Raw genomic sequence first — 22,246 nt, forward strand, 5'->3', positions numbered from 1 at the left:
TGGGGTGGGCACGTTCTGGGCAGTGGGCTGGCTGGGTCTCCAAGGCCTGCTCGCTCCACATGGGCGGAGCAGGGTCAGAGGGTGCGCTCCGGGCTGATGGGCTGGCCGGCTCTCTACTGCCTGCTCCACACCGCCACTGGCTTTATGCACCTGAGGACTTGTGGCCGTGAGCACGCGCTCGCCTTCCAGGATGTAGGTGTCTCCAGGCTTCATGGTGATGACAAGGGGGTCTTTGCGGACAACAGGCCCGGCAGGGTCAGCTTGAGCAGGGCACAGTGGGGGTCCCAGCACAGGGTACAAACCCCCCAGTGGCCTCTGGCCCCTGCAGTCCCCCCCGGGCTGTAGCAGACCAGCTCCTGTGGGTCCTCATCTGGGGGGCTTGTCCTGGTGGTCTTGGCTCCTGGACTTGGGCTCCCGGGTGAGCGGCCAGCACTCAGGTCGTCCCAGCCCCGCAGGGCAGCACGCTGGCTCGCCCACTCCTGGCTGGCCCAGCCTTCCTGACGGGAGCCCCACGCCTGCAGGGGGGCTCTGGGCTGCCCTTGGACACCCCCTGGTGGGGCAGGGGCCTGGCGTGTCAGGAGGGGAGCTGGGCCCCCACCGGCATCTGGAGGGGGCAGGAGCACTGGGGGATCCACCTCCTGGCAGCCTTGCCCAGTCGAGGAAGCCCTGAAGGGACCGCTCGATGCTGTGGGTCCTTGTGGATGGCTACTCCTCGTGACGGGCCGCGTGGGGGTCAGGCCTGCTTTGGGCCGAGAAGCAGTCTTATCTCAGGGCCCAGGGCCCCCGGAGCTGGGGGGACGTGCTGCCACGGGCCTGCCCCAGCCCCCCTGCCCCACGGGAAGAACGAAGCCTGCGGGAGCCCAGCTGCCAGTGTGGCACAGTGACCAGCTCTGGGGGTGCGTCTGCGTGCTGCTGCTTTGGCTTGGGGGTGCCCCTGCTTAGAGTGAGCTGGTGATGGGCCTGAGATCGTAGCAGTTTCGGGAACCCCGTATGAAGAAGCCTGAGGAGCCCCCAGACCCCACAGGTCAGGGCTGCCCCCACTGAGGGTCAAGTGCCGCCCTGACCCCGGCCCTCGGGGCCTCTCAGTCCTGGCTGGACACGCTCTTCCCAGGCAGAACACCCTGTGGGGCCGGGGCTGGGGCAACGCCCTTTGGCCCAGCTCTGCTGCCGTCCTGGGCTGAGGGTGGGCTGGGGACTGGCCCTGGCAGGTGTCCCAACCACAGCAGGGGTTCTGGGACTGAGGGGCAGGGAGTGTGGCCCACGGGGCGGCTGATGGGGCCGTGCTTGATTGTCTCCTGGGCCTGGGAGTCAGGCTGGGCACGTGGTGTCACCACCTGGGCCCCACCTGGCTGTGGCCTCAGAGGGCACTGGGCACCTGGTGGGCGTGAGGCAGGGATGGGGGGGCCCAGAGGCCAGTGTGGGGAGCCAGTGCCCTTCACTGATAGGAAGATGGGCTTGGCAGGGTCCCACCAGCCCTGCTGCTGGGGGAGCTCTCCCGGGAGACCCCGGCTCTGGGGCACTCCCGGCAGTCCAGGGCAGTCACCTACCACGCACGGCCTGCTTCTCGTCAGTCGTGAGCTGGACCAGCGCCAGAAGCTGTCCTCCTGGTCCAGGAGCGCAGCAGGACGGCTACAACCTGGTTCACGCCAGGCTCTTGCCAGAGCCAGACACAGAGAGGGCTACCCAGAGGCTTCCTCGGCTCCTGGACGGGCTCCTGGCTGGCGGAGCTTAGTGCCCTGGAGGGGCCACCTGAGATGCCCTCGGGACTGGTGCGGGGCCAGCCCACGTTGGTCCCCTCTGAGATGAGGTGAGTGGGGCGATGGGAACCTCCTGCTGTGAGGGCAGGCTGGGGGCTTCACCTGGGAGGGCACATGGCCAGGGGCTGGCCCAAGACCTCAAGGTGGGCAGCCCCTGGGGCCCTCTCAGCTGGTGTTCCTTGAGGGAACGTTCTGGAAAGAGGCAGGCAAAGGGGGAGCTGCGCCTCGGGGGCCCTACAGGTGCCTGGGTTCCTGGGAACCTTCGTTCCTGCCGAGCTGCTGCTGAGTGATGCGGCGGACCGAAAGTCCCTCACAACAGTGGTGCCTGTTTGGCTGAGTTCACTTGTGTGGAGCGCTTCCCCTGGCAGCCCTGCCAAGCACGGGGTGGTTCCAGCCAGGAGTCGGGTGCCTTTCTGCCCTGAAAAGTGGAGCCTGCACCCAGTGTTTCTGCCTCAGTCTGAGGTCGGGGGGCCCTGCACCACCTCCTGACCAGCTCTGAGATGCCCCTGGGCAGGGGCGCAGGGGTACTCCCGGGTCGTGCCCAGAGCAGGCCTCCAGCACGCGGACCAGGGCCTGCTGTCTGGGGAAGGGACACGGAGTGCGTGTTTCACGCTGATCTCCACTCCATACTGTCTGACAAACCTTCACGACAAAACAGGTGTGTTTCAGAAGCCGAGAAAGCAGTGAAGTCGCATTTCACTGTTAAACGGTTTTCAGGGGTAAAGTCTACATGCAGTGACGCAAATACCCCAGGTGTGCGGTTTGACAAGGCTTTATTGTTCCAGCTTGCACATGTTACGGCTCAGTCTCCGGGGTGGCAGCCCCGTGGGTTTCTGCACACTCTGACCTAGGCTCCCTGCCCACGAGCTGCTGACACTTGTCCTCCCGGGGCAATGCCTTTTCCAGAAGGTCCTACGAGTGGATTCACAGGTGGGGCTGGGTTCCTTTTAAGACGCACAGGCCCAGTTGAGCGAGTCAACGTCCTGTTCCACTTGGTGGAGCCCCGTGGTGCATCCATCCCCTTGTGGAAGATCATCTTGGTTGCTTCCAGTTCTTAATGGTCACGGAGAGAGCAGTGAATGCTGTGTGCAGGTTTTATGTGGATGTGGGTTTCAGCTCATCTGCGTGAGTACCCAGGAGCGTGATGCTGGCCACGTGGTGAGGGCAAGTGTGCTGGGCGAGGAGCCGCCGGCCGTCTCCGCGGTGGCTGCGCATCCGTGCCCCGCCGCCCACTCCCGCCCGTGCTGGATGCTGTCCTCGCGCACAGTGGCTCCTCCTCTGGGCGAGTCCTTTATTAGATTCGCGATCAGTGAATACTTCCGCCCGCCCTGGAGCTTTCTGTTTCCCTCTAACAGTTCGGTGCAGAATTCAATGTTACATGCAGACACGGTTCTCACAGGTGCCCTGTCTCTCACCTGACCGGCCTCTCCCCTAGTGCCCATCGCCTCGCCCTGTCCTGACATTCTGGCTTCTGATGCCACACGTGAGGCCCCTGGGGAAGGGACACGGGGAGCTTGTTTCACGCTGATCTTCATCGCAAAGAAGCCAGAGGTTTAAGATGGAGCCAGCGGTTGGCACAAGCCACGCCCACTGTGCCTCCAGCAGGCAGGGTGTGTCCCCAGACAGCGGTGGCCAGGCCCTCGGTCTCGGATGCTTACCAGCTGGCCCGCTCCAGGAGACCTCGTTCTGTGGCAGGTCTGTGGGCTGGCAGGGGTGGCGGGGCTGGCGGGCCCCACCAGGCTCAGCCTCACACCTGGCTCCTGTCCGCACGAGGCCTGCAGCCTGGTGGCCCTGTGGGGCTGGCTGTTGCCTGGCTGATGCCCCTGGACCTGGCGTTAGAGGTCAGCAGCATCACAGCCACTGTCTGCGGGTGAAGGCAGTTGTGGGACCACCTGGCTTCAGGGCCGAGGAAGCCCCTCCATAGAGCCCTCATCGTGAGAGGAGTCGGGTGGCCGCTCCACACCTGCCTCGCCGCCGCAGTGCCGCCTGGGCTAGACCGCTCTCCTCTCCAGGGTCCCGGCTCCGAAAGCACCTCTTGGTCCGGAGCGAGCGCGATCTCTTGGCTGTGCACGGGCGCCCTGCTTCTGTCATCGCAGAACCTGCCCTCCCGACCACCCACACGGCCTCCCTGGCTATCAGGGTCTTAGCCCTACACCCACGTCCGTGGACTGGAACAGGCTGTTCGGAAAGCAGTGAGGCGCTGGAGGCCTGACCTTAGAGGATTACAGCAAAAGCTTCCGGTGTAGCAACCGGGTCACGGACAAGCATAAGGAGAGAATGCCTGGGTGTTTTCGACTGCATCACAGGGCTTGAGGAATCTTAGTCCCCTGACCAAGGGTGGAACCCTGGCCTTCTGCAGTGACGGTGCCTAGGCCTAACCATTGGACCCCTGGGGAATTCCCAAGAATCCCTGTTTTTAAAACTCACGCTGAGAGCCTATGGACAGGGTGCGGCTGGACATTTTGGGTTCACTGTAAAACACCCATGTGGGTCAAATGTGTGGTGAGTACGGACAGGACAGCATTGCTGGGGTTGGACCTGGCTGATGAAATTCGGGCGGGTTGTCACACTTTAAAAATGAAAGACAGGGACCCCATGGGTTGCAGCCCACGAGGCTCCTCTGGGATTCTGCTGGCAGGAATACTGGAGTGGGTTGCCATGCTCTCCGCCAGGGGATCTTCCCATCCCAGGGATCAAACCTGGGTCTCCCGCATTACAGGCGGATTCTTTACTGAGCCACCACGGAAGGCGCTAGTAGTAAAGAACCTGCCTACCAATGCAGGAAACCTGACCTGAGTTTGATCCCTGGGTTGGAAAGATCTCCTGGAGGAGGGCATGGCAACCCACTGCAGTATTCTTGCCTGGAGAATCCCATGGACAGAGGAGCCTGGCGGGCTACAGTCCTTAGGGTCACAAAGAGTCAGACACGACTGAAGCGACTTAGCACGCAGATGCGCACACACTTTAATAAATGATGGAAATGGTCTAAAAGAGCAGAAATGTATGACGTAAGGGCGGGCATCATTTTGACCGCTCCCCCTGGCATTCAGTCCATCTGGGCTGGGGCCGGTCTGGTCTCTGATGCCTGGCGCCTGTCCCGCCCGCGTGGCCCTCTGGGGCCTGCTGAGCCATCCCACCTTGTCCCCCTCTCCCCCGCCCACTGCGCCGCGGCCCCTGCTCCTCCCGCGCCCACTCTCCCCCCTTGACGCTCTCCCCGCACAGCCAGGAGGGAGAGGCACCTCGCTGCCCAGCCCCAGGGACCCACTTGATGCCGCAGGGCGCCCGGATCACGACGCGGTTTTAGAAAGTGCGGCTCACGCTCCGTCATCTGCTTTGTGTCTGGGGAGTGGAGTCCGGCCCGCGCCTGCCTTCTCTGTGGGCGCGGCCAGCATCAGGCCTAACCCAGAGCCACTGCCCACCGCTGCGTGGCCAGCGGAACAAGAGCTGTTTCTGCAGAAACCTCTGGCTTCTTTCTGAAGCTAAGGCGGGTCACCAGGGACGCCCGCGTCTAAAGCTCAGGCCCCTGCCCGTTAGGGTGGCGCCTTCCAGGCCAGTTGGACCCCTCCTCCGTCCCCTGAAGGGGGCCTTCTAGGATGACCGCGCCTGGGGGGCTGCGCCCAGGTGCGTGGGGAGGGAAGGCGGGGCGCTGCGCCTCTGTCCTCTGACCCCTCCGCAGGAGTCACACCGGACAGGAAGGGACCGGCGGGGACGGGCGGGGCCAGGGCCAGGGGGGCGGGGCGGGGCGGGGCGGGGCCAGGCCAGGAGGGGCGGGGAGGCGGGATGGGGCGGGGCCCGGGTCGGGAGGGGCGGGGCCGGATGGGGCGGGGGCGGGGCGGGATGGGGCGGGGGCGGGGGCGGGGCGGGATGGGGCGGGGGCGGGGCGGGATGGGGAGGGGCCGGGCCAGGGCCAGGGGGCGGGGCGGGGCGGGGCCGGGCCAGGAGGGGCGGGGCTGCACGGGCGGGGCCAGGCCAGGAGGGGCGGGGCGGGATGGGGCGGGGGCGGGGCGGGATGGGGCGGGGCGGGGCGGGGCGGGATGGGGCGGGGCGGGATGGGGCGGGGGCGGGGCGGGATGGGGCGGGGGCGGGGCGGGATGGGGCGGGGGCGGGGCGGGATGGGGCGGGGGCGGGGCGGGATGGGGCGGGGGCGGGGCGGGCCAGGCGGGTGGGCCTCGGCGGCAGCTCGCTTCCTTCCCCTCTGATCGTCTCCCGCTCCTCGCGTCCTCCTGCGCGCGCCCAGCTCGGGGTCCGCGAGGACTGGACGGCTGCTGAGGGCTCAGGCTCCCATCACCCTAACCTAAAACAGCCCAGGAGGAGTGCGGAGCCCCACGGTCCTGACAGCTCCCTGTCAGACCCTGCTTAGGGTGCAAAAGTTTGTCTCTGGGGCTCCCCATAGCCCTAACAGACGCCCACGTTTCCCGTTTCAGAGCTTCCTTTTGTTCATACGGTGGAACACACTTGTCCTCCGCACATTATCCTGATTTCTGCACATACCTGCCTGGTTTGGGGGCCCTTTCAGGACTGGGCGTGATGCTGGCTGTGGCCCCTCGGTGGCCAGTGGGTGTCCGCCACCTCACTAGCCTCCTAGGCGCGCTCCTCCGGCTGCGGCTCCCCTGCCGGGAGCACAGGGCGCCCTCCGCGGCCGTGTGACCTGGGGTACCCTCGCGGAGAGGCGCTGGGCAGAGGGAATGGACCGCATGTAGGGACCTCACTTAGGAAGGCTTTCTTAGCTTTCTGTGCTAATCTTTGGAACTCTGCATTCAGATGGATATATCTGTCCTTTTCTCCTTTGCCTTTCGCTTCTCTTTTCTCGCCTATTTGTAAGGCCTCCTCAGACAGCCATTTTGCCTTTTTGGATTTCCTCTTCTTGGGGATGGTTTTGATCATGGCCTCCTGTACAATGTTATGAACAGGAGTTCAGAATTGTCCACAGTTCTTCAGGCACTTTATCAGATCTAATCCCTTGAGTCTGTTTGTCACTTCCACTGTGTAATCATAAGGGATTTGATTTAGGTCATACCTGAATGGTCTAGTGGTTTTCCCTACTTTCTTCAATTTAAGTCTGAATTTTGTAATAGAATGGGAAAGACTAGAGATCTCTTCAAGAAAGTTAGAGATACCAAGGAAACATTTCATGCAAAGATGGGCTCAATAAAGGACAGAAATGGTATGGACCCAACAGAAGCAGAAGGTATTAAGAAGAGGTGGCAAGAGTACACAGAAGAACTATACAAAGGTCTTAAGGACCCAGATAACCATGATGGTGTGATCAGTTACCCAGAGCCAGACATCCTGGAGTGCGAAGTCAAGGGGGCCTTAGGAAGCATCACTATGAGCAAAGCTGGTGGAGGGGACGGAATTCCAGGTGAGCTGTTTCAAATCCTGAAAGATGATGCTGTGAAAGTGCTGCACTCACTATGCCAGCAAATTTGGAAAACTCAGCAGTGGCCACAGGACTGGAAATGGTCAGTTTTCATTCCAGTCCCAAAGAAAGGCAATGCCAAAGAATGCTCAAACTACCGCACAATTGCACTCATCTCACATGCTAGTAAAGTAATGCTCAAAATTCTCCAAGCCAGGCTTCAACAGTTCATGAACTGAGAACTTCCAAATGTTCAAGCTGGATTTAGAAAAGGCAGAGGCACCAGAGATCAAATTGCCAACATCCATAGGATCATAGAGAAAGCACAAGAATTTCAGAAAAATATCTACTTCTGCTTCATTGACTATGCTAAAGCCTTTGACTGTGTGGATCACAATAAATTGGAAAATTCTTAAAGGGATGGTAATACCAGACCACCTTACTTGCCTCCTGAGAAATCTCTATGTGGGTCAAGAAGCAACAGTTAGAACTGGACATGGAACAACAGACTGGTTCCAAATAGGAAAAGGAGTACGTCAAGGCTGTATACTGTCACCCTGCTTATTTAACTTCTATGCAGAGTACATCATGAGAAACGCTGGGCTGGATGAAGCACAAGCTGGAACAAGATGCGTGGGAGAAACAAATAACCTCAGATATGGCACCCTTACGGCAAAAAGCGAAGAAGAACTAAAGAGCCTCTTGATGAAAGTGAAAGAGGAGAGTGGAAAAGCTGGCTTAAAACTCAACATTCAGAAAACGAAGATCATGGCATCCGGTCCCATCACTTCATGGCAAATAGATGGGAAACAGTGGAAACTGTGACAGACTTGATTTTCGTGGGCTCCAAAATCACTGCAGATGGTGACTGCAGCCATGAAGTTAAAAGATGCTTGCTCCTTGGAGGGAAATTTATGACCAGCCTAGACAGCATATTAAAAAGCAGAGACATTACTTTGCCAACAAACAGCCATTAAGCCATGTTTTTTCCAGTGGTCATGTATGGATGTGAGAGTTGGACTATAAAGAAAGCTGAGTGCCAAAGAATTGATGCTTTTGAACTGTGGTGTTGGAGAAGACTCTTGAGAGTCCCTTGGACTGCAAGGAGATCCAACCAATCAATCTTAAAGGAAATCAGTCCTGAATATTCACTGGAAGGACTGATGCTGAAGCTGAAGCTCCAATACTTCGGCCACTTAATGCGAAGAACTGACTCATTGGAAAAGACCCTGATGCTGGGAAAAACTGAAGGCAGAGGAGAGGGGGACGACAGAGGATGAGATGGTTGGATGGCATCACCGACTCGATGGACATCAGTTTGAGCACACTCCGGGAGACGGTGAAGGACAGGGAGGCCTGGTGTGCTGCAGTCCATGGGGTCGCAAAGAGTCGGACAGGACTGAGCGACTGAGAGGAACTGAAGGGACCTCACTGGGCAATAGGAAAAGACCCGTTTCTTGTCCCAGTTCAGCTCTTCAAATAACACAGGCCTGTGGGTCCTCTGGTGTGGCTGTGCCTTCTCTTCCATGTTTCTCTGGGCGACTTCTTGCTCTTTTCCCCCGGTCTCTGCCCCTCGCTGGGTGTCCATACCCACCCTGGTCTCTGCCCCTCGCTGGGTGTCCATGCCCGCCCTGCTCTCTGCCCCTCACTGGGTGTCCATGCCCGCCCTACTCTCTGCCCCTCGCTGGGTGTCCATGCCCCCCTTGGTCTCTGCCCCTTGCTGGGTGTCTATGCCCCCCCCAGTCTCTGCCCCTTGCTGGGTGGCTCCATCCATGCCCACCCTGGCCTCTGCCCCTTGCTGGGGGGCTCTGTCGATGCCGCCCCCACCCCCAGCTGTCAGGTGGGCTTAGTTTGATCCCAGGTGGCATCTGTCCATCTCTGGACCAAGTGTTTGTACCAGGCCAAGCAGAATGGGCAGCGGGGCAGGGGTGTATGGGGCCCTCCTGGCAGGCAGGCTGGGGTCGTGGGCCTGGGAGGTGCCAGGAGAGTGCTGGGGGTGGGTGAAGGGCCCTGGAGGCGGCCTGGCCTGTGGGCGCTGCCCCACACGGGGGGAGAGGCCTGGTCCTGCCCTCTGTTCTCTACCTTCACCTGCTCCAGGTCCAGCAGCAGAGACCACACCTGCCCTGGCCCCAGTGGAGGTCCCCCCGCAGACCCAGCGGCACGTTCAGGAGGGAAGCCTGCCCTGAGGCCGGCACGCGCGGGGGATGCCCAGGAGGAGACGGAGGCAGGGGCCCTCCCTCAGCTAGGACGGGCCGGGGCCCTGCTGCTCTCTCCCTGCGGGGCCCCAGGCTGGGCTGGCTGCAATCCTGGCATCAGATTCTCCCGGGGCCTGGTGAGGCGCCCAGGCCAGTGCCCTTCAGGTTAGGGTGCTCCGTTGCGGCCCTGGTATTTACTCCAATTCCTCAGCATCTTTACTCACTCATTGGCTAACCCGATCTCCAGGGCCTTTCGCTGGAAAATGGGGCATGGTGTTGGCCCAGCTGCCAGCTTCCTAGGGAGGCCCTGAGCGGGGTGAACTCGACAGGGCCAGGAAAGGCCCAGACCCCTTCCAGCCCGAGGATGCCTCGCAGGTCTGGGGCTAGGGCAGCAGGGAACTGCAGCTGTGCCTGGCAGCTCCCCGCCCTCCTGCCACTGCCGCGTGGACGGGCTCGCGCTTTTGCCGAGTAGAAGCTGCAGCCATGGGTGCTGAGGTCCTGAGTGCTGAAGCTGGGCAGCCCCTCCCGACCAGAAGGCAGCGGAAACAGGGTGAGGGCCTGCGCCCGGCCCCCACGGACCCCCAGTCCTCAGCCCGGGGGACTCCGGACGGGAGGAACGACCCCAGGAGGGTGCTGGCTCGGGCTGGGCCGCGTCCCCACAGCAGCCCAGGAGGTGCCCCTCTGCCTGCCAGTGCCCATCGCCCACTCTGCCCTGAGCAGCCCTGCCAGGAGAGCGGAGGCCTGGTCAGGCTCAAGAGCCTCAGGTGAGCCGTTGCCCAGGCTCTCGCCCGGTCCAGGCTACCCTCCTCCAGGAGCCCAGCACCCTCAGCCCCACCTCTGGAGCTCCGTCCCTGCCCACGCACACCTCCTCCTCCTTCTGCTCTGGGGCCTGGCCTGCCCTTCCACCCCCAGACCAAGGGGTCTCTCCGCCAGAGAGGTCTTTGAGCACCTGGAAATGCACCCCAGATGGGAAGGAGGGGCGTCCTGATGACTCACGGCAGAGGTGCGGCGACTTCGTGCCGCCAGAGGTCAGCATCCTTCCTGGGTTCCACCGGGCCCATGACTGGCCCTGAAACCCAGAGGGGCCAGGGGTGAAGACATCGTGGGGCAGGAGGCCTCCCCTGCCCTGCGTCCCAGGGGCCCAGCACGGACCTGCCTGCACATCCGGCTAGGATCCTGCCTGGGCCGCCTGGTCCCATGTGCTGGTGCCCCTACCTGGGCCACCCCCAACAGGGAGTCAGGGACCCAGTCAGAGCAGGTGCAGCCCCGGGCAGAAATCACAGCAGCCGAGGCGAGGATCACAGCCCCCAGGAGCAGGGGCGTCCCAGCGGGGACCAGAGCTCCCTGATGAGGATGTCCACCCAGAGCCCGGCCTGGAGCACAGCTGCTGCTGCTGCCGATGGCCCCGCCTGGGCGCCCCTGCTGCTCCTCGGCTCTGGTCCCCGCTGGGACGCCCCTGCTACTGGGGGCTGTGGTCCCTGCTGGGGCGTCCCCCCTGCTGGGGGCTCTGGTCCCCGCTGGGACGCCCCTGCTGCTGGGGGCTGTGGTCCCTGCTGGGGCGTCCCCCCTGCTGGGGGCTCTGGTCCCCGCTGGGACGTCCCTGCTCCTGGGGGCTCTGGTCCCCGCTGGGACGCCCCTGCTCCTGGGGGCTGTGATCTTCGCCTTGGCTGCTGTGATTTCTGCCCGGGCGTGCACCTGCTCTGGCTGGGTCCCTGACTCTGAAGAGACACATTCAAGCCTCACCTGATTCACCTAAGATCCCCGCCGGGACTCACCTGCCTGTCCTGGGCTCTGACCTCTGCCAGGCCTCACTTCCTCATATTTGGCTGTTATTTCTGCTCAGTCCAGGGCCAGCAGGGTCTCCCGCTTCTCCATCGTCCAATACTGCAAGACAAAAACCCAGACACCCCAGGGCACCAAAGAGCCTCGGAGATCAAATGAGCGAAGCCGGCTCCCTGTTTTAAGCGCTCTGGTCTGTCTGACAGGCAGGGAGAAGGCCACTCTGCCCAGCGGGGTGGCACCCCAGGTTGGCGCGTTACAGCTTGCATGCACACTCCTAACACTTCCACTTCCCAGCTCCCCTCCAGCCGCCTGAGAGAGCCTGTCACAACGCGATGACAGAACAGGAAGGGAGCCAGAAGGCCCAGCAGGAGTGCCGACCGCAGTGCAGCGCACGCGCGCCTGGCCCTGAGTGTGAGGAAAGGAGAGGCCAGACGCGCGCTGGGCAGGGAGCCCTGAGGCTCCCGGGAGCACGCCCTGCTTACGCGGATGCCTGAGCGACAGGGCACTGCCCTGTGGCCCCGCGGTTAGGGGGCACAGGTTCGATCCCTGGTTGGGGAACTAAGATCCCACATGCTGCACAGCGCAACCAAGGGGGAAAAAAAGCATGAGCAACAGAAAAGAATGGATAAAGTAGACTTTATCAAAATGAAAAGCTGTGCTTCAAATGACCCCATCAAGAAAATGTAAAGACAGCCCACACAACGAATAAAAAATATTTGTGAATCACCTATCTGGTAAGGGGCCTAGTATACAGACTATATAAAACTCCTAACTCAACAGTGAAAAGCAGCAGCTCAGAAAACGCACAGAGAATGTGGACAGACCTTTCTCCAAAACCCACCCAGCTCCCGAGGGCAAGGCCAAGGGCACGTGCACTTCCGCATCACACGGAACGGCTCCTCCCAGCAACGCGAGCCCGGGGAGAGCCGGCAGCCCTTCCGGACCGCGGAGCGGAAGCGCTGATCCGGCTGCACGTGGGTGCCCACGCTGCTCCGTGGAGGAAATCGGACGCTACACGTGGGTGCCCACGCTGCTCTGTGGAGGAAATCGGACGCAAGAGACCACAGACTCCGTGATGCCACTGAGCCGAAACGTCCCGCGCCGCCAGGTCCACAGACTGAGACCGGGTTAGTGGCGTCCAGGGCTTGGGGAGGGGCGAGGGGCAGGTCTGCTGGTGAGTGAGGGGCTCTGAGGAGGTGCTGAAATGTGGACAGAGGGTGATGGCTGCGTAGCCCCGTGAATACGCTAAAACCACGGAGTGGGATATTTTAACACCTGCCTTTGGCGCTGTGAGAGCTGAAGGAAAGCTCTCTGACCAGATTCCCACCGTCTCAGCCCCAGGACCCCCGCCCCCAGGCAGGCCCCACTCGGAGGACCATGGGGCTCTAGCACGAGGCGCTCACGCCTCCATTCGACTTGCCTTGCAGCCGGTTCTCGCTGGTGATCTGCCCAGGGGACACGCTGGCCGACCCTGAGGGCACTGGTCGGGGGAAGGACACGCGCGACCTCAGGGGCCTGCGTGGCTGAGGGTCTCTCGTTCACAGTTCTGAACACTGGGCAGGGGAAGGGCCGCATCGTCCCGTTCACAGTAAGGGTCCACTCAGGCCTGGAGACGCACAGGAGGCCCGGCCGGTTGGGAAACGGCTTGGGTGTGTGAGACTCATGGAGAGGACCGGGGGCAGGGCACTGCAAGGGTCGAGGGCTGAGGCCCTGCATCCCCACCTGGGCCCCCAGGGAAGACAGACTCGCGCGGCCTGTGTCCCTGACCTGGGGCAGGAGGAGAGACACAGGAGGGTCCCGGACACGAGCGTGGGGCCCTGGAGCGGCTGAAGCTCTGCTTGCCACACGCTTCCCAACTCCTCTGCCCTTTGCCCTTCACCCCCTGCCCCTCCATCCTTCTTCCTCCCTCGGCTGCGGCTGCAACACTGCACCCACCAGCCTCTCCCCCCCTCCCTTTCTCCGGCCTTCTCCCCATTTCCCGATCCAGACCACTGGAGCAGAGGGGGTGCCAGCAGTGGGCGGAGCTGTGGGGTTGCTGCCACTCCAACCCACGGTGGGACCCCAAGTCAGAGGTCAGGGTGGTTCTGAGCCTTTTACCTCGCAGGTGTCTTGCCCGCGGGAGAGGGTCATGACACCCTGTGGTCTCAGCTGGGAGGTCTGTGCTCTCCCCCCACCCCCGGGCCCCCTCCCGAGCCCAGGTGCTCCCTCGAGAATGGAGGTGGCACGCCATGGTTGCCCGGTATGGCCTCCGTGTCTCACATAGCATCACGTCGCGCCCTTTCCACTTAGCAGTCTCCGGAATCTTCCTCACGCCCTCCCAGGGTGTGTCTTTGTTAAAGGCTGTGTGACCTGCATTTAGTGGGTGCGCCATGCTCCACTAGGGTTCCTTAGTGACAGGCACCCCTGTTCTGGTGTGACGGGGGCTCCAAGCACTTGCTCCTCCCGCCTCGGAGGATGCGGTCTGTCTCCTCTGTGGAACCCACAGACCCCCGGCCGGAACCCTCCCAGGTTCCTGGGCCCGCAGACCTCCCCTCGTGGTGAGCAGTGCACGGCGACACTGCTCTGCTCCCAATCTGCGCATCTCTTAGTGAGACGAACAAGCGTGTTCTGTCAGCTTCCTTTCTACTGTGAACTGCCTGTTCGCGTCATTTCCCACCCTTCTGCCCTCTAAGAAACTGATCCGTAGGAACTGCTCACACATTAAGGACATTAGACCTGGAAATATTTTCCCACAGTTTCCTATCTTCCTCTAAGTTTGCTTTGGGTTCTCCTCCCCAAGCAAATACTTGATTTTCGTGTGGTTGAGTCTGTTATAAGCAGCACGGAGGACTCTGTGATCCAGAAAGGCCTTCCTCAGTTACAGCGGCGTGAGTGAGCTTTCCCTGTGACTTGCGGCTGCTGCGGCCAGTCCCTCCCCGACCATCCTGGAGCCACGCGGTGGCTCCTCGGCCCAGCGGCGGCGGGGGCACAGAGGGCGGCGCGGGTGGGGAGCCCGCCCGGGAGGGCAGGCTGCGGCAGGCCTTCCCGCTCACTCCTTCCCTCTGTTCTCGTGGGCGGGGCGCGGAGGCAGGGCCCTCCCAGTGGGAAGGGCCTGAGCCCAGGGCCAGGAGGGCCCTGTGCCGGGGCTGCTCACCAGGCCCAGGGCCAGGAGGGCAGGGGCCTGGGGTGTCAGCTCAGCGCTTGCTGTCACTTCTGCCCCCAGGTTAGGGGTCAGGTGGGGCCCCACCAGAAGGGAAGCGGGAGGGCACAGGGGTTGACTGGGAGCTCAGCCAGCGCTGCGTCCACAGCCTCACTCTGCACGGCCCCTGACCCGCAGGAACCGGCTAGGCAGCGACACTCAGGGCCTCACCCACAGGCGGCATCCTGCGCAGCTGGGCCCCGCCTGCCTCCTGCTTCAGTCCATGAGCCGCAGCCCGGCCCCAGCACAGCAGCCGCCCTGGACTGGAGCACCCCTGCCACAGGGCCGCCCCATCCACCGCGTCTCCCCGGGTGTCCGAGCCTCCTCCCCAGACTCAGGAAGGCAGCCCGCCCACCCGGCCTGCCCCCAACTCCTGGCTTGTTTTCTCCAGCACTGGGCACCGGGAAGCACTTGGGAACGTGGTCCTGATTCCCGGTTTCCTGAAGTCCACAAGGCGAGCTGCGGGGCAGTTAGGCCGCACGTCACAACCGCGGAGCTCGCTGGCCCCAGAGCCGGGCTCGCAAGCAGGCTGGCAGAGATGAGAGGCTGTGCACCCAGCAAAGAGCAGTCCCCACCCACTGCTGCTGGAGAGCCTGTGTGCAGCAGCGAAGGCCAAATAAACTAAAACTTTTCAATTAAAAAATAAAGACTGAGGGAGAAAGTAAACAAACAGAAAAATAAGAGCAGTTTTGATCAACATGCAGACAGTAGGGGCGGGGGCGGGCACGCTGACTGGGACCCTGGGGACACGCCGCATGGAGATGGGGCCCCAGGAAGGGAGGTGACCCAACCGTGTTCCTCTCACAACCTCAACAAACGCAAACCCATGGAAACTGAGAGGGACGAGGCGCCCTGCCATCCCGCATGTCATAACCAACGTGTCCCACAGGAATGAGCCAGTCCGCAGAAGCCTCGACACGTGACTGACGGGCTTGACCGAGGGGCTGCGTGGAACCAGGGGCTGCCCGTGCCTCTTGAGCGTATGTGCAACGCACACGAGGGGGAGGGCAGACCTCGGGAAGCGCTGCCCGAGGTTTCATGAGGAACAGGTTCTGCCACTAAGTCGGAGCCGGAAGCCCGTTAGGCCTGACCAGGGGCCGGGCGTGTGTGAGGCGCTCGGACGGGCTTCTGCCCCTGGCGGCAAGAGGTCCAAGGTGGGGCCGAGTCAGAGCCCGTGATTTGGCCTGATCCGTGAATGCTGGTGCTCTGGGGGCCCGGGGGCAGCCTTGACCCACGTGGCACCTTGACGCAGCTGCGCCCTGCATCCTCCTGCACGTGGGCACAGAGGCTGGCCACTCAGACCTGCAGCAAAGACTCCTGCCGGGCTCCAGGCTCAACTCGAGCCCTCGGAGCCAGGAGAGGCCCGTGGCTTGGTGGCCAGGCCACCCGGGGACCAGGGGCAGCAGCTCCTCCTAGGTGAGCCCCACGGAGCCCTGCCAGGGCTGGAGGTGAAGGGCTCCGTGCAGACATCCCAGCTTCGGGCAGGGAAGGCTCAGGAGGTGGTTCTCCCAGGTGTCTCAGCCCCCGGCCCACCCATCCCAGGAAGAAGATGGACTGGGTGGTGGGAGGCACTGCCCCCACGAATCCTGCCCTGATAAGGGGCAAGGGTGGGTGGTACCCTCATCCAGCCCTGGGTGTGGTCTGAAGAAACCCTGAGGGCTTCCTGGAGGAGCTGGTCCTGTCGAGCTGTGAAACAAACCTGTTTGGTCGCGAGGCACGTGCTTCATGGGCCTGTGACCGTAAGAAAGGGTTATGAAATGTGTATGTGCCTGTGTGATCTGATGTTTGAGGGAAAAACAACAAAAGCTTGAGAACATTTTAAAAATACACGTGTAAAAAAAAAAAAAAATACACGTGTAGCAAGAGCACGCCGAGCCTGGGGAGGGCCCTGCTGGGCGCGCCCGGAGCCCAGAGACACTGACACGCACACAGGCCTCACAAAGTTCCTGTTGATCATTAACAAACCAAAGTGACCTCGTACATTTGGAAGCAGCTCTAATAGTTAATGGTTCTAAGAAGATATCATAAGGAAATTAGAAATACTTCAAGCTGGCAACGCTGACAGGCACAGGAGGTGGCAACCACGTGTTTCAACAGAAATGCCAGCCTTCATCTGGTTTAAGAGTCACCGAAGACCCTGGAAGTGGTGGGCGGCTGGGGCGGTAGGAGGCTGGTGGCAGAATGGGGCAGAGCCTCTGAGTGAGAGAGGAGGAGGAAGGAGGTCACAGGAGGCCTGGGAGCTGATCCTTCCAAAGGTCTGGAGCTCACGAGCGTGTCTACCAGCAAGCAGGCAGCTCAGGGACCCCAGGGCAGGGACAGCCCCCAAGGAGCCAGGGCACGGAGGCAGCAGCCTCTCCACTGAGTGAGCGGCCAGCAGGCTGCCGCACAAGCTGCTCCCCAGACCCGGCTGAGTTCCTCGCCACCACTGGGCAGCCTGTCCTCACCGTTGGTCTCTGCTGACTGTGGTTGGCACAGCAGGCGAGGCTGCTGAGAGCGAGGGCAGCTCAGGGCCACAAGAGACGTGCTGCACAGCCACTGCTGGCGGGCGAGGGCGCAGGGCCACGCCTCGGGCACCGGCCCCTCCCTCCTGGCCCCCTGGCGGCTGCTCACCGACAAGACAGGGCCTTGTGATCGCACACCTGGATGAGCGCCCCGGAGAAATGAAAGCACGCGTTATGGCAGCCCCTTCCCAACAGCCCTACGTGGGGACGAGGCGCAGGTTTGGCCCCGCAGCACGGGGGCCACAGCCATGACCCGACGGTCATGGTTCTCTCTCCAGAGAACCAGGCGGCCCGCCAAGGCTGGCCCCTGCCTCGCACCGCGTGCGCGATTTCTCCGCTGCAAGGGCCAGATGCCCACAGCCGGCCCTTGGGGCACGGGGGCCGTGTCCTCACAGGCCCAGGTCGTGGGCCCTCCTGTGCCAACAGTCACCTGCCTGCACATGACATGCCTTCCAGCCGTGCATCTTCTCCTCCTTACAACGTTTCTCTAACCTGCTTCTCACTCCCCGATGACACAGACTCACGGCGACAAGCGCTAATACAACCTGAGGAATACAAGACTGCATCCCACACCACTTTAAGCCGAGTCCTGGCAAAGAGCCGCCCACGTGTCCTGTTTCAGAGGTAATCCTGGGCACACGGACTCCTTGTCCTTCAGCGCTGGTCATTTCCTCAAACTGCAGGACAGAAGGAAGAGTGTCTCCTCCCAAGTGCCGCGTCTACAGGGTACAGCAGAGGCCCGACACTGACGCCAGCAGTTCTGAGGCAGAAATGGGTCAGGCTGAGCTAGGAGCTGCAGGCAAGCTTTCTATTTATAGCCTCCTTGAGGAAAGCGGTGTCTCTGAACGTAGGCCTTTGGGGAAACGGGGGCTAGGAGGTCCTGTATTGTGGCACCAGAGCTGCCTCCGCCCGGCCCCCGGCCCGAGATCTGGGAGCAGAGCTGGCCCCCAGCAGCCTGTCCTGGACAGAGCGTCTGCCTGCTGGTGGGGGACGACGCTGGGGACAAAGGGGCTCCTCTCCAGACTCCACGGGCTCCTGAGACTCACTCACCAGGTGGCCTCCAGGCTGTTCCTCATGCTGGTGGCCAACCCCGCGCCCATCCACAAGGCGTCCTGTGTTGCCTCTCGCGGACCTTCCACTGCGTGGCACCCTCCGGCGGGTTCCTCCTGCCGGCCCGTGCCCGGGAATGACGACGCCCGAGGTGCCCCTCGCTCCTCCGCACTCGCTCGTTGCTGCTGTTCAGCTGCTCAGTCGTGTCCAACTCTGCGACCCCGTGGACTGCAGCACGCCAGGCTTCCCTGTCCTCCACTATCTCCTGGAATTTGCTCAGATTCAGGTCCACTGACTTGTGATGCCATCCTCTGTCGTCCCCTTCTCCTCCTGCCCTCCATCTTTCCCAGCCTCAGGGTCTTTTCCAATGAGGCAGTTCTTTGCATCGGGTGAGAAAAGTGTTGCAGCTTCAGCTTCAACATCAGCCCTCCCAGTGAGTATTCAGGATTGATTTCCTTTAGGAACCGCCTACTAATATGTGTCCAGACACACTGACTGTGGAAATAAAGGTTTTATTCTAAAGACCCTTCTCCTCTTAAAGTCCTTCAGGGCCCCTGAGCAGAACGAAGACCCTTGTGGTTGGAGCAGACCCTTCCTGACAGACACTGGAGGGCACCACATCTGAGGGCTGACCAGCCAGGAGGAGCAGGCTGGTCTCCAGGCTCCCAATCACCCTCCCGCCCACATCATCCTCACAGCCAGGGGCCACAGTGTCCCCTGCTCCAGTGAGACCCTGGGCGCCCCTGGCCAGCACCTGCAGCAGCCCAGATCTCACAGTCTCCATTAATTCCATTACAAGTGTCCACCCACAGGTGTGCATTTGTGGGTACGTGTTAGGTGTGATCTTTCTGAGACCACGACCTCAGGAATCTCCTGGCAACCCAGTGGTTAGGACTTGGCACCCACCGCCAGTGGCCCGGGTTCGATCCCTGCCCGGGGAGCTAAGATCTCACAAGCCACACGCAGCACAGCTGAAAAAACAAGCAAATAGCAGCAACAAAACCTGCCTTTTCCCGCCGTCTTATGAGTTCACGTCGTGGAGCTCCACACCGTGACTTCCCCCACCTCTGTGCCCAGCAGGACCCCCAAGCAGGCCCGTGAAGCAGGGTCTCACCTCTGCTGACACACCCCCTGCATCTGCGTGGCATCCCACGAGCTGCCGTGCTCGGCCTGTGCACACACGGCTGTCGCTGGTCCACACCTGGCTCTTCGCTCCACATGGCTCTGCCCCCTCCTCCTTCTTCACTCCTCTCCCCGGCTGGAGCCCTCTCTGCTGTGCTCCCGGGACCTGGAGCTTGGGGTCAGCCTCACACAGGGCTGGGGCTGTGCTAGTGGGAGTCCAGCACAGTCTCCCCAGGAGCCCGTGTTTCTGCCACCACAGGCAAAGCTAAACAGTCTCCCCGTGTCCTCCTTCTGTGGGGTGGCCTGATTTCCGGGAGAGAAAGTTCTAGGTCAAAGGTCACATATCATTTCCGCTTTGCCAGACTGCTTTCCAAACAACCATCCCTCCAGACACCACCACTATCATCAGGACACACATCGTTGCTTCGATGGAGTTTGCTTCTCATGGGAAGTCTGACTGCAGGGCGATCAAGGCAGTCAATTCTAAAGGAAAGCCACCCTGAATTTTAAGTTGGGAAACGTGATTCTCACACTTTATTCTTCTTTTTCAAAACTGTGTAACTTATTCTTGTTCATTGCGTCTCCACGTGTAAGTTTTAGAAGCAGCTCGTCTCTATCTACAAAAAGACTTGCTGGGATTTTCACTGGAATTCTAATTAATTTGTAGATCAACTTAAGGAGAACTGAGATCTTCACTATGTTGAGTCTTTCTGTGAATGGACATGTATGGCTCTCCATTTATTTGTCTTAAAAGCCTTCCCTCGTGTGCTGCCTGAGTCTCTGTGCTGCAGCTGAAGCTCACACGACATTGTGCTCCCGCCCCACTTCAGCCCCTCTTGGCGGCGACGGGTCTTCACTGCAGCATGCGAGCTTCCTCTGGCTGCGTGCAGGGCCTTCTCCCGCGGCGCACAGGCTCTACAGCACACGCGCTCCGTGGTGCAGCACGTGGGCTTACTTGCTCTGTGGCAGGTGGACTCTTAGTTCCTGGACCAGGGATGGAACCATGTCCCCTGCAGTGGAAAGTGGATTCTTAACCACTGGACCACCAGGGAAATCCGTCTTTATAAGCTCTTAAATATAATCTGTGTAACGCTCAATCAAAAGTAAAGAGTATATCAGGAAATAAGATGCATTCAGAGGAACAGGTGGCAGAAACTGACCCAACAGAGATGAAGACAGTGGAGCTATTTGACAAGGACTTTAAAAGAAATACACTAAATGGGCTCAAGGAGTGAAAGAAGATGAACAAATCTGGGGGCGGGGAGCCCTGGACACAAACAAAATGAAGCTTCTAAGGAGAAACAGAATAACTAAGCTCAAGAGCTCAGCGGTGGCTGTGACGGCAGGCCTACAGGTAAGACAGCGAGTCAGTGAAGCAGAAGGCAGCTCAGAGGGGGCCGTGCAGACTGAGGCAGAGCGCGAAAGCGCGTGCAAGCTGGTGAAAAGCGCAACAGACACTGGGGTTCAGCGGAAAGGTCAAGAATACTTCTAACTGAGTTCTAGATGAAGGGCAGAAAGAGAGTGAGGCGTCCAAAACACGTGAGGAAACACAAGCTGAGACTTTCCCCAGACGGACGAGAGAAGTTGGGCCACAGAGTCCAGGAGCGCAGTGAGCACCGAGCCACAGATTCCAGGAGCGCAGTGAGCACCGAACCACAGATTCCAGGGCAGTGAGCACCGAGAAGGGGAGACACAGGGAAACATACCCAGGCACAGCACAGCAAACCTGATGACTGAGAATAAAGAAGAAAGCTTAGAGCACCTGGGAAGACATGCCATCTTCAAAGGAGTGATAGTAAGAATGACAGAAAGCATGGAAACCAGAAGACAGTGGAACAACATCCTCGGAATGCTAGCAGAAATAAAAGCCAGCTTATACTTCTACACCCAATGAACATGTTCTTGAAAACTAAAGAACGTAAAGAAGTTTTCAGAGAAAAAAAACTGGCAGAATCCATCGCCAGGAAGCCCACACCAAATGAAATACTAGGTGCTCTCCAGGGAGGGGAGAAAAAGGGACCCCATTTGGAAGTTCAAAATGCTAGGGCTGAAGAGGGCCTGGTTTCAATCCCAGGTCAGGGAACTCAGACCCACAAGCCACATGGTCAAGAAAGAAAGGTAAGGACTCAGCCAGGTGAATCAGGTGAGTTAAAAATGGCCAGTGACATAATTCCCAGTGAACTCCACAGGCCCCCACTGTGGCCCCCACACTCTGGGAGGGGTCCAGTGCATGCGTGGTGGTGACCTGCTGTACTCAGCTTTGTGGGGTATCTCAAAATCGACAAGCACAGGTGAGAAATGCGGGGGAGGTCCTTCCAGACCTTCCTTTCCCTCCTCAGGAATTTTACTCAGATCTCGATTTTATCTCCTTCAGCTGGGCACCACTTCTTCCTTTCAGTCTGCAGACAGCTGGCCACGCTCCTCACCAGCTCCAGTCTGCAGGTTACCCTTCTGGGCCTGGCCTTCCCCTCCACCAGGGAGTTTCCCTCCATGAGCGATTTCTCTGTTCTGCTCAATGTTGAATCCTCAGCACCTACAACACACTCAGGCACGCAGGAGTCAAGGAATACATTTAGGTTAGACACTGAATTCTTACCATTCATTGCCTATGTTCAGAGAAGGCAATGGCACCCCACTCCAGTAATCTTGCCTGGAAAATCCCATGGACGGAGGAGCCTGGTAGGCTGCAGTCCATGGGGTCGCTAAGAGTCAGACATGGCTGAGCAACTTCACTTTCACTTTTCACTTTCATACATTGGAGAGGGAAATGGCAGCCCACTCCAGTGTTCTTGCCTGGAGAATCCCAGGGCCGGGGGAGCCTGGTGGGCTGCCGTCTGTGGGGTCGCACAGAGTCGGACACGACTGAAGTGACTCAGCAGCGGCAGCAGCAGCAGCATTGCCTATGTTAGCTGAACAGATTACACCCATGGATTACAGGTCTTTTTAAGTTACAAAATTGCCTCTTTCTTTCAAAACCACTGTCTCTGTCTTGCTCTCCAGCTCCAGTTGTCAGAATCCTGAGATCCAACTTTGCTCCAAGTCAGAGAACTGACTCGCTGACGTCCCGGGCCCTGCGAGGCTTCATCCTCTCGCCACGTGGGCTGCTGGCCTGGGGATCAGGTCCAGCCCACTGGGGCGTGACTAAGTCGGCCCCGCCCCCGACACAGCGTGAGGCCCGCCCAAGGCCCCGCCCCCGCCTGGTGCCGCGGGCGCGAGGCCCCGCCCCCACTCTGCGCCCCGCCCCACCGCGGGCCCCAACACTGAGGATCGGGTCCCGCCCCGCAGGCCCCGCCCGACGCAGC

General features: G+C 60.6%; 1 long non-coding RNA gene across 1 annotated transcript; it reads right to left on the reverse strand.

Annotated features, from left to right (window-relative positions):
* Positions 1 to 5,920: 5,920 nt before the first annotated feature.
* On the reverse strand, positions 5,921 to 22,136 carry LOC132658382 (uncharacterized). Its single transcript, XR_009597962.1, has 3 exons — positions 21,541 to 22,136; positions 11,087 to 19,954; positions 5,921 to 10,380 (listed from the first exon to the last, which is right to left on the reverse strand). It is a non-coding gene; the product is annotated as an uncharacterized LOC132658382 (long non-coding RNA).
* Positions 22,137 to 22,246: the final 110 nt, after the last annotated feature.

This window comes from Ovis aries, chromosome 21, assembly GCF_016772045.2.
Source record: "Ovis aries strain OAR_USU_Benz2616 breed Rambouillet chromosome 21, ARS-UI_Ramb_v3.0, whole genome shotgun sequence".
NCBI classification, from domain to species: domain Eukaryota; kingdom Metazoa; phylum Chordata; class Mammalia; order Artiodactyla; family Bovidae; genus Ovis; species Ovis aries.